Here is a 14,083-nt window from a genome sequence, read left to right as displayed (position 1 = left end):
TAATCTCGAAATACGCCAACCCAACAAGTACCTTTGGAGACACCTGTAGAGCACCTTTATAATCACCCATTTACGTTGTGACGTTTGGTAGCACACAAAGTGTTCCTCCGGTAAACGGGAGTTGTATAATCTCATAGTCAGAGGAACATGTATAAGTCATGAAGAAAGCAATAGCAACATACTAAACGATCGGGTGCTAAGCTAACGGAATGGGTCAAGTCAATCACGTCATTCTCCTAATGAGGTGATCTCGTTAATCAAATGACAAGTTATGTCTATGGCTAGGAAACATAACCATCTTTGATTAACGAGCTAGTCAAGTAGAGGCATACTAGTGACACTCTGTTTGTCTATGTATTCACACATGTATTATGTTTCCGGTTAATACAATTCTAGCATGAATAATAAACATTTATCATGATATAAGGAAATAAATAATAACTTTATTATTGCCTCTAGGGCATATTTCCTTCAGTCTCCCACTTGCACTAGAGTCAATAATCTAGTTCACATCGCCATGTGATTTAACATGAATAGTTCACATCACCATGTGATTAACACCCATAGTTCACATCGTCATGTGACCATCACCCAAAGGGTACTAAGGTGTGATCATGTTTTGCTTGTGAGATAATTTTAGTCAACGGGTCTGTCACATTCAGATCCGTAAGTATTTTGCAAATTTCTATGTCTACAATGCTCTGCATGGAGCTACTCTAGCTAATTGCTCCCACTTTCAATATGTATCTAGACCGAGACTTAGAGTCATCTAGATTAGTGTCAAAACTTGCATCGACGTAACCTTTTACGACGAGCCTTTTGTCACTTCCATAATCGAGAAACATATCCTTATTCCAGTAAGGATAATTTTGACCGTTGTCCAGTGATCTACTCCTAGATCACTATTGTACTCCCTTGCCAAAATCAGTGTAGGGTATACAATAGATCCGGTACACAGCATGGCATACTTTATAGAACCTATGGCCAAGGCATAGGGAATGACTTTCATTCTCTTTCTATCTTTTGGCGTGGTCGGGCTTTGAGTCTTTACTCAATTTCACACCTTGTAACACAGGCAAGAACTCTTTTCTTTGACTGTTCTATTTTGAACTACTTCAAAATCTAGTTAAGGTATGTACTCATTGAAAAACTTATCAAGCGTCTTCATCTATCTCTATAGATCTTGATGCTCAATATGTAAGCAGCTTCACCGAGGTCTATCTTTGAAAAACTCCTTTCAAACACTCCTTTATGCTTTGCAGAATAATTCTACATTATTTCCGATCAACAATATGTCATTCACATATACTTATCAGAAATGCTGTAGTGCTCCCACTCACTTTCTTGTAAATACAGGCTTCACCGCAAGTCTGTATACAACTATATGCTTTGATCAACTTATCAAAGCGTATATTCCAACTCCGAGATGCTTGCACCAGTCCATAGATGGATCGCTGGAGCTTGCATATTTTGTTAGCACCTTTAGGATTGACAAAACCTTCTGGTTGTATCATATACAACTCTTCTTTAATAAATCCATCAAGGAATGCAGTTTTGTTTATCCCTTTGCCAGATTTCATAAAATGCGGCAATTGCTAACATGATTCGGACAGACTTAAGCATAGATACGAGTGAGAAACTCTCATCGTAGTCAACATCTTGAACTTGTCGAAAACCTTTTGCGACAAATCTAGCTTTGTAGATAGTGATACTACTATCAGCGTCCGTCTTCCTCTTGACAATCCATTTATTCTCAATTGCTTGCCGATCATCGGGCAAGTCAACCAAAGTCCACACTTTGTTCTCATACATGGATCTCATCTCAGATTTCATGGCCTCAAGCCATTTTGCGGAATCTGGGCTCACCATCGCTTCTTCATAGTTCGTAGGTTTGTCATGGTCTAGTAACATAACCTCCAGAACAGGATTACCGTACCACTCTGGTGCGGATCTTACTCTGGTTTACCTACGAGGTTGGGTAGTAACTTGATCTGAAGTTACATGATCATCATCATTAACTTCCTCACTAATTGGTGTAGAAGTCACAGGAACAGATTTCTGTGATCCAATAAGGGAGCAGGTACAGTTACCTCATCAAGTTCTACTTTCCTCCCACTCACATCTTTCGAGAGAAACTCCTTCTCTAGAAAGGATCCATACTTAGCAACGAATGTCTTGCCTTCGGATCTGTGATAGAAGGTGTACCCAACTGTCTCCTTTGGGTATCCTATGAAGACACATTTCTCCGATTTGGGTTTGAGCTTATCAGGATGAAATTTTTTCACATAAGCATCGCAACCCCAAAATTTTAAGAAAGCGACAACTTTGGTTTCTTGCCAAACCACAGTTCATAAGGCGTCGTCTCAACGGATTTTGATGGTGCCCTATTTAACGTGAATGTAGCTGTCTCTAATGCATAACCCAAAACGATAGTGGTAAATTGGTAAGAGACATCATAGATTGCACTATATCCAATAAAGTACGGTTATGACGTTCGGACACACCATTACACTGTGGTGTTCCAGGTGGCGTGAGTAGTGAAACTATTTCACATTGTTTTAACTGAAGGCCAAACTCGTAACTCAAATATTTTACCTCTGCGATCATATCGTAGAAACTTTTATTTTCTTGTTACGATGATTCTCCACTTCACTCTGAAATTCTTTGAACTTTTCAAATGTTTCAGACTTTGTGTTTCATCAAGTAGATATACCCATATCTACTCAAATCATTTGTGAAGGTCAGAAAATAATGATACCTGCTACGAGCCTCAATGTTCATCGGACCACATACATCTGTATGTATGATTTCCAACAAATCTGTTGCTCTCTCCATAGTTCCGGAGAACGGCGTTTTAGTCATCTTGCCCATGAGGCACGGTTCGCAAGCATCAAGTGATTCATAATCAAGTGATTCCAAAATCCCATCAGTATGGAGTTTCTTCATGCGCTTTACACCAATATGACCTAAACGGCAGTACCACAAATAAGTTGCACTATCATTATTAACTTTGCATCTTTTGGCTTCAATATTATGAATATGTGTATCACTACGATCGAGATCCAACTGTAGCGACCAGACCTCAAATGGCCTGTGCTGCTGTGCACCAGTGTCATCCCTGGATCAGTAATGCTGACACGCACAGTACAAATGGAGGATTTATAACAGAGTAGCAATCACACACTTATTACATCGAATATCTCCAAAGAGATTAAGTATGATAAACATGGCTTAAGGCCATCTAATAACGATAACAGCGGAAGACTTGGAAGATAAGTGAGTCCATCAACTCCAGCGGCATCACTGAGTATAAGACCACGACCTAAAGCACCTTACTCGTCGTCTGAAAAGTCCGCAACATGAAACGTTGCAGCCCGAAAACGGGTCAGCACATAGAATATGCTGGCAAAGTAACACATAGAGAGCAATGAAAAATAATAATGCTATACTATATGCATATATGGCTGGTGGAAAGGCTCTATGGTTACAGTTTTGCGAAAAGCCAATTTTATCCTACTGCAAAGGAATAAAATTTATTTAACTATCATGGTGGTTGAAACATTGAGAAGGTACCTCCAACTCAATCCCAATTAAGTAACATCATTAACCCAACAAAATTAATTATAAGTATCACGGTGATGAGATTCAAATGATAATCCAGATACTAGATACTCAAGTTGTCCATAACCGGGGACACGGCTAATCATGATCAGTTTGTACACTCTGCAGAGGTTTGTGCACTTTTCCCCACAAGACTCGATCGCCTCCGCTTGATTCTCACACTGCATTATGTTTGAGAAACGGATGACCGAGACACAGTCTTTCAGAAACAATCACTCTTTACTCTGGATGGACCGGTACACCTACTTTCCCCTACATCTGCTAGTCCACCTCTTCAAGAGATCCTGTAACCTACTCAGTTATGCTAGAGCCCATAATAGCTTGTGGCTGCACACGGAAGTTTCTAGCATGAATAATCTTATGATCCCTTTGAGCCTGGGTGGCGGACCTTATACATACAGACAACACTGGGTTCTCCAGGTGCCTCAATCCACCCAGATGTGAGTTTTAGTTGCCACCTTAAGTTGAACCATTATTAAACATCTCACATCTGTCATGAATATCACTCAAACCCAATCCACGTCTACGAGCATAGCATGGCAATATAATAGCAACGTAGAAGTAACTCCCAAGGGTTTGATATAGTAAAGCAGGTAATGGGTACTACCTCAACTACTTCCCAATACCCACAGTTTATTTAGATCCTAATCATGCAATGTGTTTGAGGAAAAATATCTAATGCAATAAAACTGGGTATGAACGGGATATGATCAAAGTGTTACTTGCCTTGCTGATGATCCGCAAAACCTAACGAGTCGAAGTAACAAGCGGCACACTCCGGGTACTCTATCGCAAACAAACAAGCATACAATCAGTACTCAACTAATGCACAGGTAACACTCGAATGAAAGACCCAACCAGAAATTTCAACTTAAGAACTCCGGTTTGCAAAAAGAATCAACTCGAAAGAAGCAACGAAAGTCAAACGGCGAAAGAAAGAAACTTCGTTTGCTAATCTGGATCTAGGTCAAATTTTACTGTAGCAAAAACTTGTTTGAGTAGGTTAAACGGAAAGAGAATTTCGAGACGAAACTCTAGGCGCTTGAATCGCCTGATTCCGATAAACGAGCGAAAAGTTAAACAGATTCGAAGTTTCGATCAGAAATCGAATCCGAGAAAATAACGAGAAAATCCGACGAAAAAGAAAAACGGACGAACGATTAAATAACGGACGTTCGTTAACAGAGAAAAACCGACGAACGCGTTCGTTAAAACGAACGGTTCGGTGAACGCTCGCAAAATAAGAAAACCGAAAAAAACCAATCTAGGGTTTTTTTAACAGAAAACCGGTCAACGACGGAAAAACGGCCGGCGGCAGTACCTCGTCGGGCGGGCTCCGGCGGGGCGGGGCTCGGCGGCGGGGTGCGGGGCTCGGGGAGGCGGCTCCGGGGCTCCCGGCGGCGGCGGCGGGCGAGGCAACCGGCGGCGGCGGCGGGCGAGGCAACCGGCGGCGGCGGCGGGCGAGATGCGGGCGGGCGGCGGCGGCGATGTCGGCGGCGGCGGCTCGGGGTGAGGAGAGAAGAGAGGGGTGGTATATAAGGAGGGGGGGGCGGCGACTTGGGGAAGGGGTCGGCCGGCGGTGTCGTGCGGCGGCCGGACTCGGGCGGCGAGGTGCCGTGCGGGAAGAGGAGAGGCCGCGGGCGGGCCGTCGGCTGGGCCTTTGGACCAGTCGGCGCGGGCGCGTTTTTTTTAAGGTTCCGCGGAAAATATTGCGTAGAAAAATAAATAAAAATCAGAAAAATATGAAATAAATTTTCCCCGTCTAGTTAGAAAATCTAGAATAGGGTGAACATTTTTAAAATCAAAAATAAGTATTTTGAAAACATGCAATATTTTTAATGCAATAAAAATTGCAAATAAAATCCAAATAAATTTCAAATAATGATTTTAACATTTTTCCTCCAGTATTTCAATTGTTTTGGAGAAGTCATATTTTCTCCTCTCGTTAATTTTTTTAAAATGAAATATTTTCCCGGAGAGAAAAATAATTAAAACCAAAATCCTCGTTGGAAAATCAAATTTGAAAAATTCGGGAAAATATCCAACTCTCTCCGAAGGTCCTTGAGTTGCTTAGGATTTATCGAGGATTTGTCAAAATGCAACAAAACATGATATGCAATGATGATCTATGTATAACATTCCAAATTGAAAATTTGGGATGTTACACCAACAAACCATTTTCGTTGGTGTGTATGACCATAGAAGGTTTTTATTCATGTAAACAGAACAACAATTGTTCTCTAACTTAGATGAATAACCGTATTGCAATAAACATGATCAAATCATATTCATGCTCAACGCAAACACCAAATAACACTTATTTAGTTTCAACACTAATCCCGAAAGTACAGGGAGTGTGCGATGATGATCATATCAATCTTGGAACTACTTCCAACACACATCGTCACCTCGCCTTTTACTAGTCTCTGTTTATTCTGCAACTCCCGTTTCGAGTTACTACTCTTAGCAACTAAACCAGTATCAAATACCGAGGGGTTGCTATAAACACTAGTAAGTACACATCAATAACATGTATATCCAATATACCTTTGTTCACTTTGCCATCCTTCTTATCCACCAAATAGTTGGGGTAGTTCCGCTTCCAGTGACCAGTCCCTTTGCAGTAGAAGCACTTAGTCTCAGGCTTAGGTACAGACTTGGGTTTCTTCACTCGAGTAGCAACTTGCTTGCTGTTCTTTTTGAAGTTCCCCTTCTTCCCTTTGCCCTTTTCTTGAAACTAGTGGTCTCGTCAACCATCAACACTTGAAGTGGTCTCGTCAACCATCAACACTTGATGTTTTTCTTGATTTCTACCTTCGTCGATTTAAGCATCACGAAGAGCTCGGGAATTACTTTCGTCATCCCTTGCATACCATAGTTCATCACGAAGTTCTACTAACTTGGTGATGGTGACTAGAGAATTCTGTCAATCACTATTTTATCTGGAAGATAAACTCCCACTTGATTCAAGCGATTGTAGTACCCAGACAATCTGAGCACATGCTCACTAGTTGAGCGATTCTCCTCCATCTTTTTGCTATAGAACTTGTTGGAGATTTCATATCTCTCAACTCGGGTATTTGCTTGAAATATTAACTTCAACTCCTGGAACATCTCATATGGTCCATGACATTCAAAACGTCTTTGAAGTCCCGATTCTAAGCCGTTAAGCATGGTGCACTAAACTATCAAGTAGTCATCATATTGAGCTAGCCAAACGTTCATAACGTCTGCATCTGCTCCTGCAATAGGTCTGTCACCTAGCGGCGCATCAAGGACATAATTTTTCTGTGCAGCAATGAGGATAATCCTCAGATCACGGATCCAATCCGCATCTTTGCTACTAACATCTTTCAACATAATTTTTCTCTAGGAACAAAAAATAAACACAGGGAAGCAACAACGCGAGCTATTGATCTACAACATAATTTGCAAAATACTATCAGGACTAAGTTCATGATAAATTTAAGTTCAATTAATCATATTACTTAAGAACTCCCACTTAGATAGACATCTCTCTAATCATCTAAGTGATTACGTGATCCAAAGCAACTAAACCATGTCTGATTAACACGTGAGATGGAGTAGTTTCAATGGTGAACATCACTATGTTGATCATATCTACTATATGATTCACGCTCGACCTTTCGGTCTCTGTGTTCGGAGGCCATATCTGTATATGCTAGGCTCGTCAAGTTTAACCTGAGTATTCCGCGTTTGCAACTGTTTTGCACCCGTTGTATTTGAACGTAGAGCCTATCACACCCGATTAACACGTGGTGTCTCAGCACGAAGAACTTTTGCAACGGTGCATACTCAGGGAGAACACTTATACTTTGATAATTTAGTGAAGGATCATCTTATAATGCTACCGTCAAACAAAGCAAGATAAGATGCATAAAGGATTAACATCACATGCAATCAATATAAGTGATATGATATGGCCATCATCATCTTGTGCTTGTGATCTCCATCTCCGAAGCACCGTGCTTGTGATCTCCATCTCCGAAGCACCGTCATGATCACCATCGTCACCAGCGCGACACCTTGATCTTCATCGTAGCATCGTTGTCGTCTCGCCAACTTATTGCTTTTACGACTATCGCTACCGCTTAGTGATAAAGTAAAACTATTACATGGCGATTGCATCTCATACAATAAAGCGACAACCATATGGCTCCTGCCAGTTGCCGATAACTCGGTTACAAAACATGATCATCTCATACAACACATTATATCACATCATGTCTTGACCATATCACATCACAACATGCCCTGCAAAAACAAGTTAGACGTCCTCTACTTTGTTGTTGCATATTTTACGTGGCTGCTACGGGCTTAGCAAGAACCGTTCTTACCTACGCATCAAAACCACAACGATAGTTTGTCAAGTTGGTGCTGTTTTAACCTTCGCAAGGACCGGGCGTAGCCACTCTCGGTTCAACTAAAGTGAGAGAGACAGACACCCGCCAGTCATCTTTAAGCAACGAGTGCTCCGAACGGTGAAACCAGTCTCGCGTAAGCGTACGCGTAATGTCGGTCCGGGCCGCTTCATCTCACAATACCGCTGAACCAAAGTATGACATGCTGGTAAGCAGTATGACTTATATCGCCCACAACTCACTTGTGTTCTACTCGTGCATAGCATCAACGCATAAAACCAGGCTCGGATGCCACTGTTGGGGAACGTAGTAATTTCAAAAAATTTCCTACGCACACGCAAGATCATTGTGATGCATAGCAACGAGAGGGGAGAGTGTTGTCCACGTACCCTCATAGACCGACAGCGGAAGCGTTATCACAACGCGGTTGATGTAGTCGTACGTCTTCACGATCCGACCGATCAAGTACCGAACGTACGGCACCTCCGAGTTCTACACATGTTCAGCTCGATGACGTCCCTCGAACTCCGATCCAGCCGAGTGTTGAGGGAGAGTTTCGTCAGCACGACGGCGTGGTGACGATGATGATGTTCCACCGACGCAGGGCTTCGCCTAAGCTCCGCAACGGTATTATCGAGGTGTAATATGGTGGAGGGGGGCACCGCACACGGCTAAGAGATCTCAAGGTTCAATTGTTGTGTCTCTGGGGTGCCCCCCTGCCCCCGTATATAAAGGAGCAAGGGAGGAGGAGGCCGGCCCTAGGAGGGGGCGCACCAAGTGTGGAGTCCTACTAGGACTCCCTAGTCCTAGTAGGATTCCACCTCCCATATGGAATAGGGAAAGAGGAAGGGAAAAAGAGAAGGAAGGAAGGGGGCGCCCCCCTTCCCTAGTCCAATTCGGACCAGACCAAGGGGAGGGGTGCGGCCACCCTTGAGGCCCTTTTCCTTCTTTCCCGTATGGCCCAATAAGGCCCAATACGTATTCCCGTAACTCTCCGGTACTCCGAAAAATACCCGAATCACTCGGAACCTTTCCGAAGTCCGAATATAGTCGTCCAATATATCGATCTTTACGTCTCGACCATTTCGAGACTCCTCGTCATGTCCCCGATCTCATCCGGGACTTCGAACTCCTTCGGTACATCAATACACATAAACTCATAATAAAACTGTCATCGTAACTTTAAGCGTGTGGACCCTACGGGTTCGAGAACTATGTAGACATGACCGAGACACGTCTCCGGTCAATAACCAATAGCGGGACCTGGATGCCCATATTGGCTCCCACATATTCTACGAAGATCTTTATCGGTCAGACCGCATAACAACATACGTTGTTCCCTTTGTCATCGGTATGTTACTTGCCCGAGATTCGATCGTCGGTATCTCGATACCTAGTTCAATCTCGTTACCGGCAAGTCTCTTTACTCGTTCCGGAACACATCATCCCGCAACTAACTCATTAGTCACAATGCTTGCAAGGCTTATAGTGATGTGCATTACCGAGTGGGCCCAGAGATACCTCTCCGACAATCGGAGTGACAAATCCTAATCTCGAAATACGCCAACCCAACAAGTACCTTTGGAGACACCTATAGAGCACCTTTATAATCACCCATTTACGTTGTGACGTTTGGTAGCACACAAAGTGTTCCTCCGGTAAACGGGAGTTGTATAATCTCATAGTCAGAGGAACATGTATAAGTCATGAAGAAAGCAATAGCAACATACTAAACGATCGGGTGCTAAGCTAACGGAATGGGTCAAGTCAATCACGTCATTCTCCTAATGAGGTGATCTCGTTAATCAAATGACAAGTTATGTCTATGGCTAGGAAACATAACCATCTTTGATTAACGAGCTAGTCAAGTAGAGGCATACTAGTGACACTCTGTTTGTCTATGTATTCACACATGTATTATGTTTCCGGTTAATACAATTCTAGCATGAATAATAAACATTTATCATGATATAAGGAAATAAATAATAACTTTATTATTGCCTCTAGGGCATATTTCCTTCAGAAATTTAGTGGGCTGCAATTCTAATTGGGCCATTAAGTTAATGGGCTACCACGTAATATCCATGTCAGCGGATGATGTGGCAGACAAGTTAACGTCGTTACGAGCACTTCGGTTAAGTGCAATTCATGACGGTCAAAATCCGTCATGAAGGTACAATCATCAATTATGACGCGATATACATGACGGATTTCAATTCCGTCATGGATGCCCTTCTGTGATAGTTTTGCACACGTCTGTGATAGACGGTATCCGTCATGGATTACCAGGATTCTTGTAGTGTTTGTCGTCCGCCATGGCGGACGACACAGGCATGGATCACGGACGGCAAACTCCTTTGCCGTCCGCCAGCAGACGGCAAACCATCCGTCTGAACACGAGCCAGCAAAGGCCTTCTTTGCCGTCCGCTTCCTGGGAACGGACGGCAAAGGGTTGTGTCGTCCGCCGTTGGTGGCCAGCAGACGACAAAGATTGTGGACGGCAGTGAGGTGGGGTGAGAGCCGTTAGGGGTTAACGGCGTGCTTTGTCGTCAGCCAGCAGACGGCAAAGAGGCTACGGTCTTTGCTGTCCGCTGGCAGACGGCAAAGTGCTCAAACATGCCAGTCCCAGGAATCACATGTATCTGCCACGTGGCATGTTTGCCGTCAGCTATAGTTTTTTGCCGTCAGCTAGCTGACGGCAAAGAGCCTGTACAGCCCTGTTTTTAGTTTAATTCATTCAATTTGACAACAATTCACAGATATACATATATACACAACAAGAATATCCAACACACAAGTTTCATCATATATACATACATAACCAACACATATATAGTTCCATGCATCCTTACATATTACAAAAGTTTCACATTGTTCATCCAACACCGTTATCCATCCATCCATATATAACAAGTTCCAACCATGCAAGTTCATTGATACAAAATAAAAGCACAAACGGAAAAGAAGGACTCCATCCATGCAAGCTTCCGTGAATTAAATCAAATCTGCAAAATGATAAACAAGATGTTAGAAGAAGAAGAAGAAAATGAAGAAGAAGAAGAAAATGAAGAAGAAGAAGAAGAAGACTATAAGAAGTAAGCATACTTAAGTAAAATGGAGCTAACCTAAAAGAAAATGAAGAAGAAGAAGAATACTAGAAGAATAAGAAGAAGAAGACTATAAGCTTATTATGTAAACTTGGTCATTTTGTGCTAACATAAGTAATTTTGGAGTTAACCTATAGGAAACTAAGTATATTAATTAGAGCTAACTTATGTCATTTTGGAGAAGAATAAGAAGAAGAAGAAGACTATAAGCTTATTATGTAAACTTGGTCATTTTGTGCTAACATAAGTAATTTTGGAGTTAACCTATAGGAAACTAAGCATATTAGAGCTAACATAGGAAACTAAGCATAGTAGAGCTAACATAGGAAACTAAGCATAATAGAGCTAACATAGGAAACTAAGCATAGTAGAGCTAACATAGGAAACTAAGCATACTAGAGCTAACATAGAAAACTAAGCATAGTAGAGATAACTTAGCATATTAGAGCTAACATATGTAACTAAGCATACTTGAGCTAACATAGGTAACTAAGCATATTAGAGCTCACTTAGAGCTAACTTATGTCATTTCGGAGGAAACAAAGCTAAGTATATATAGATCATTTTTTAGATCTGACATACCTGACATAGTTCAGTTCTCATTGTTCTTCTCCTTCTCCTTCCTCAGCCTGATGCGCCAAGAGCGGCGAGGCGGTGGAGGCAGTGGGATCACTACAAAAAAAAGACACATCCGTGACATTTTGGGCCGAACGAAATTTTTTCTGTCATACATATGACACGTCTATGACGATAATTGTGACAAAACCCGGTATCATCATAGATGTGGTGGGCTCCTACTTCTATGACAAAAAATCATGACAGAAAATGGGCTTTTCGTCCTGCGCGGGCCGGAGACGCAGCTGCATGACATTCTTTGGGCCGTCCATGACGGAAAAAACCATGGTAGAAGAGAGGGGGAGGAAAATTTCGGGGAGTTCCCGGTTACGGTGGGAGGTCGGGGGCCGAGCGATGCGCGTTTCTCTCATACACGTACGCGCGTGTGTGCGAGGCGTTGGCTCTAACTGAACCCGAGCGAGGCGTTGGGCTCTAACTGAACCCGAGCGATTGCACTGCAGGCTACGCGTTACTGAACCCGAGCGATCGATCGATGGCTGTTAACTGAACCCGATCGAGCGATTCCTTCGCTACTGCTGCTAACTGAAGCCGATCGATTGGATGAACAGTGAGCGTTGCGGGGGGGGGGGGGTTGGATGAACAGTGAGCGGTGGCGTTGCCTCTGGATGAACAGGACCCCGTGGTGTGGAGGGCTGGATGAACAGTAGACGGTGGAGGGGTGCCCGTGGAGGGGTGGTTGAACAGGACCCCGTGGTGTGGAGGGCTGGATGAACAGTAGACGGTGGAGGGGTGCCCGTGGAGGGGTGGTTGAACAGTAGCCGGTGGAGTAGCGCGCGGTGGAGGCTGGATGAACAGGAGCCCGTGGAGGCTGGAGGAGGTCGACGGTAGCCCGTGGAGGCTGGAGGAGGTCGACGGTGGAGATGAACAGTATCCCGTGGAGTCCCGTTTTGCGGTACGCCACACCCCTCCCGATGAACAGGACCCCCGTTTCGACCGTAGGAGGTCCGTTTCGTCCGTTTTGCGGTACGCCACACCCCTCCCGATCAACAGGACCCCCGTTTCGACCGTAGGAGGTCCGTTTCGTCCGTTTTGCGGTACGCCACACCCCTCCCGATCAACAGGACCCCCGTTTCGACCGTAGGAGGTCCGTTTCGTCCGTTTTGCGGTACGCCACACCCCTCCCGATCAACAAGACCCCCGTTTTGACCGTAGGAGGTCCGTTTCCTCCGTTTTGCGGTACGCCACACCCCTCCCGATCAACAGGACCCCGTTCCGAACGTAGGAGGTCCGGTTCCTCCATTTTGCGGTACGCCAGGCCTCGTTTCCATCGCCTGTTCCGTCCAAGCCCTCCCGATGAACACGACCACGCATTCCGTTCCGACCCAGCCGGTTGGCTCCCACGCATTCCGTTGCCTCCCGATGAACACGACGCATTCCGTTGCCTCCCCATAACACGACGCATTCCGTTGCCTCCCCATGAACACGACGCATTCCGTTGCCTCCCCATGAACACGACGACGACGTTGTTTCTCCGTTCCGACCCAGCCATGTACACGAGCCCTGGCCGTACGTATGCGCGAGTAGGCGTTCGAGACCCCGCCCGTATGTACACATACGTGGCCGTATTTTCTTTCTTGCACCCTGGCCGCTGTACGTACGTGTACATGCTACGTGCGCGCCTCTACTACGACATGTGCGCGCCTCTACATCGACCAGTATGTACGTACACGTTCGCGACCAGAATGACAACGCTACGTACGCTTCGACCAGGTGGGTCCCGACTGTCAGGCACTTCCTTGCCTGCGAAGATGTAGCTGGTGGGTCCCAGCAGTCAGGGGGGCGAATCGTTTTTTTTGCCCGGACGCACTTCCTTGCGTGCGAAGATGTAGCCGGTGGGTCCCAGCAGTCAGGGGGCGAATCGTTTTTTTTGCCCGGACGCACTTCCTTGCGTGCGAAGGTGTAGCTGGTGGGTCCCAGCAGTCAGGGGGGCGAATCGTTTTTTTTGCCCGGACGCACTTCCTTGCGTGCGAAGATGAAGCTGGTGGGTCCCAGCAGTCAGGGGGAAACGTTTTTTCCGCGAAATACAGTGGCCCGTCCGGTGGGTCCCAGCTGTCAGGTGGAGGAATCATTATTTTCCGCGTAATAAGGAGGCACTTCCTTGCTGCGGCCGTGGACCCAGCTGTCAGCCTCTCCACGTACAGTCCACGTCCGATGGAAGTCGTTCCTTGACCACGTTGACCAGGCCGCGCCGAGAGCACCACGGCGGTGGACGACGGCGAGGCCTAGGAAGGGGACGACGCGGAGCCGGGGAAGACGCGGCAGTGGAAGCCCGCGCGGAGAGGAGTACGAGGGTTCACTGGTTCGGCTGCGGTGTGAGGCTGCCGTCGCCGCAGGGCC

Source organism: Triticum aestivum, chromosome 6D (genome assembly GCF_018294505.1).
Source record: "Triticum aestivum cultivar Chinese Spring chromosome 6D, IWGSC CS RefSeq v2.1, whole genome shotgun sequence".
Taxonomy (NCBI): Eukaryota; Viridiplantae; Streptophyta; class Magnoliopsida; order Poales; family Poaceae; genus Triticum; species Triticum aestivum.
The sequence above is the reverse complement of the archived record's forward strand: the minus strand, read 5'-3'. Positions refer to the sequence as shown.